Genomic DNA, 4126 nt, shown 5'->3' with positions numbered 1-4126 from the left:
TAAACGTGCTTCTACAAAAGGCCTCACTGGAAGTGTCTGGCGTTTAAGCTGCAGTTTAAGCTTAAACTGCAACTTAAACGCCACTCTTGGAAAAGGTTTCTGGGCCAAAAATATTGTGGTTTAAGTTAGTCTTTGAGCACAAATATTAACTTAAACTCACTTTGGTATGAAACCCAATTGAATATCATGGTTTATGGGATTGGGCCTGAAGGATTGATGAGTTTGAAATCTCAATTTATTGAGTCATGTGTCATTATTTGATTATCACTAAATTGGCTCAATGAAATGTACAGAATTTGGATCAACAACCTCATCAACATTATGGATCATAAACCCAAGGCAAAAGGAAAGCAAGGAGAGGCCTCAAAGCCCAAGAAGCACAACTGAAGCTCAATATAGAAAGTGTATAAATAGGATAGAATTGAAGTTAGAAAGGACTTTTTACTTTCACTTTTAGCCAGTTTTCCTTTTCTTTGTAATTGAATTCAGAGCTATGATTCACTAAACCCCCTTTCATTGGGTTAGGGAGCTCTATTGTAATTCAATGAATCAATAATAGTTTATCTTCTTCTTCAATCTTTTCTCTTGAATTTTGTTAGAAAGCTTCTCGATCTAATTCCATTGAGTAGTTGTCTTGGGAAAGAAGCTACTCATACTTGGAATCCTTCGGAGCCTTGGGAAAGGAATGGAGGATTCATGCTAGAGAAGCTTTCTCACAGTGGATTGGATTGGGGTTTGGATGGATATTGTGACATGTAATCCTACCAAATTGTGGTTCATGAAATTGTGTGGTATAATCAGTGACCAAGCATCATCTCTTCTTATGAACATTTAAACCAAGGGATTGGGAATTTGTTTGTTTTTAGAGAGCATTGGTGAGCCAAGGAATTGGGATCCAATCATATAAGATTGCCAAGCAAAATTCAATGAATGCATTGGTTGAGGAAGAGATTTACATGTTTTGATTCGGAGATTTCAATATCTCCTAAACCCAATGAATTCCCCATTTCTGATTTCCACTTTCTCTTTACATTCTGCAATTCAATTCTTGCAATCATCCCCATTCCCTTTTAATTTCAGCAATTTACATTCTGCTCTTTAATTCATGCAATTTAAGATTCAGCCATTTAATTTTCTTGTCATTTACTTTTCCCGCCAATTTTACATTCCGCAATTCTCATCTCAAATATTGATTCCGCTCAACTAGAACACACTTCTAATCCGAATTGCTCACTCAACCAATCCTTGTGGGATTCGACCTCACTCTATTGTGAGTTTTTACTTGACGATGATAACCGGTGCACTTGCCGGAAGGAATTTTGCCGATCGTGCAATTTCCTAAATCGTAGCATAACACGTTTATGCGCATCAAGTTTATGGCGCCGTTGCCGGGGATTGGTTTTCGATTGACAATTCTCAAATTGGAAGCTAACTAGATTGAGCAATTTTCTCTTGCTTTGTTAATTCTGTTCTAGATACTTGTTGAATTTTAATTTCTGCACTTGGTTACATGCTTTCTTTCTTTACGCCTTTAGATTCATGCAACTAACTCACTGACTCACTAACTGTTTGATTTAATTCCTCAATTGATCTAACCATACTCTTTCATTAACCAAGAGTATTTCACTTGTTTGTGTTTGAGCTGTGTTCTTGTATGACAGGTAGGAGAGGAGAGACATCAACTCCTCCGTATACCGAACCAGAGAGGACCCTTCATAGACTTAGAAGGGAAGCAAGAGGGAAGAGAGTAGTGGGAGAAGAGGAATCTGAAGGAGAATCTGAGGACAATTTTGAGGAAGCTTTAGATCTCAACATGGATAGAGAAGTTCACAACCATGAGAGAGCTGATGGAAACAATGCCATCCCTGAGAGGAGGGTTTTGAGTTCATACATAAACCCAACCTCAGGGAATTGTGGTAGTAGCATCCAGAAACCACCCATTCAGGCCAACAATTTTGAGCTCAAGCCACAGCTAATATCATTGGTGGAAAATCATTGTTCCTTTGGAGGAAGTGCTAATGAAGACCCAAACCAACATCTCACAAAATTCTTGAGAATTTGTGACACTGTGAAGTCCAATAGAGTCCAGGAAGATGCCTATAAACTGCTCTTGTTCCCATTTTCACTTAGGGACAAAGCAGCTAAGTGGCTGGAATCATTCCCAAGGGGGAGTCTAACAACATGGGATGAGGTGGAAAGCAAGTTTCTGGCACGTTTCTACCCTCCACAAAAGGTCAATAGGCTTCGATCTGAGGTCCAGACTTTTAGACAACAAGATGGTGAAACTCTCTACGAGGCATGGGAGAGATTCAAGGACTTGACAAGGAAATGCCCACCAAACATGTTCCATGATTGGGTGCAACTGCACATCTTCTATGATGGGCTCTCTTATGAATCAAGGAAGGCTGTAGACCATTCATCAGGAGGTTCATTGAACAGGAAAAAGACTGTGGAAGAAGCCATTGAAGTGATTGAGACAGTGGCTGAGAATGAGTACTACTATGCATCAGAAAGGCACAACACTAAGGGAGTCATGGAACTGAACCAGGTTGATACAATTCTAGCCCAAAACAAGGTGTTTGCCAAGCAACTAGCAGAACTTACCAGGCAATTAGAAACAAAGCAAGTGGCTGCAATCCACACACAAGATCAAGAGGAAGTAGGCATTGAAGGAAGTGATTGGGAAGAGGCCAATTATGTGGGAAACCAACAAAGGCAATCATATGATCCACATTCCAATACTTACAACCCAGGCTGGAGAAACCACCCAAACTTTGGGTGGGGAAACCAACAAACCCAACCACAAAACCACAAACCTTACAACCACAACCAACATAACAATTCCACATACCAAAACTCCAACCAAAGATCATACCAAGCCACACAAAACACTTACCCCCAATCATCATACCATGACCAAAGTAATCAACCTACCCAACCCAATCCGAACCAACAATTTCAAGATCAATTAAACCGGATTGAAGGAATGATGGCAACCATGAGTCAAGACATAATTGAATTGAAAAGCTTCAGGGATGATGTGAGGACTACCTTAAGAAACCATGGTGAAAAACTCAAATGGATGGAATCTCTGGTAGGAGAGCTATCTCGACAGGCCCCAAAATCAACTGCAGTGTTCCCTAGTGACACAGAAAAGAATCCTAAAGGGGAACAAAAGAGAGTAAGATGGGAAGAATGCAAGGCCATCACCTTATTGAAGGAAGTCTCAGAAGAAGAAGGAATCAGGCCCTCAGAGCATGAACCGGAAATCTTGAAAGAAGGTGTGGAAGAAGTTAAGCAGGAAGGTGGAACTGAGCAAGCCAAGGAACTGCAAAAAGGCATGATGGAAATATACCAACCAAAAGCACCATTTCCTGAAAGGTTAGGAGGAGGTGAAAAAAAGAAAACCTATTCAAGGTTTCTAGAGACATTTAACTCTCTTCATGTCAATATTCCTTTTCTTGAGATTCTTCATCAAATGCCCACACACATCAAGTATTTAAAGGAATTGTTAAGCAAGAAAAGAGTTTTGAAGGGAGGACAAACTGTAACAATGAACAAAGAATGCAGTGCTCTCATCAAGAAGGACACCCTCTCTAAGAAAACGGACCCAGGAAGTTTTCATATCACTTGCATCATTGGGGAAACAAAAATTGACAGAGGATTCTGTGATCTAGGAGCTAGCATAAATGTGATGCCTCTAACTCTTATGAAGAGGCTACAATTGAATGAGGTGAGATCCACTGATGTAATCATACAACTGGCTGACAAAACTCAGAAGCAAGCTGAAGGGGTAGTTGAAAATGTGCTGGTGAAAGTGGGAGATTATTATTTCCCCACAGACTTTGTCATTGTGGACATGGAGGAAAGCTATTTACACCCTATCATTCTGGGCAGACCATTTCTAGCCACTACTAGAGCGCTCATAGATGTAGAACAAGGAGAGCTAATTCTGAGAATACATGATGAACAGCTCATTTTCAAAGTCTTCAAACCTGCATCTGAACCTGAACCAGAATTTGAAAAGCCTAAAGATGATAGTAGCCATCCGTGTTTGGAGGAAAGTAATCCAGCAGCTGAGACTCTAAAACCGTCATTAGAAGGCAAACAAAAGTTGCAAGAGTTA

The 4126-nt window shown here is 40.2% G+C and overlaps 1 non-coding gene across 1 annotated transcript; it reads right to left on the bottom strand.

The window, feature by feature from the left end:
* Nucleotides 1-2239: 2239 nt before the first annotated feature.
* Nucleotides 2240-2343, bottom strand: LOC112753651 (small nucleolar RNA R71). Its single transcript, XR_003178026.1, has one exon. It is a non-coding gene; the product is annotated as a small nucleolar RNA R71 (small nucleolar RNA).
* Nucleotides 2344-4126: the final 1783 nt, after the last annotated feature.

Source organism: Arachis hypogaea, chromosome 15, assembly GCF_003086295.3.
Source record: "Arachis hypogaea cultivar Tifrunner chromosome 15, arahy.Tifrunner.gnm2.J5K5, whole genome shotgun sequence".
NCBI classification, from domain to species: Eukaryota; Viridiplantae; Streptophyta; class Magnoliopsida; order Fabales; family Fabaceae; genus Arachis; species Arachis hypogaea.
This window is presented reverse-complemented; position numbering and strand designations above follow the sequence as displayed.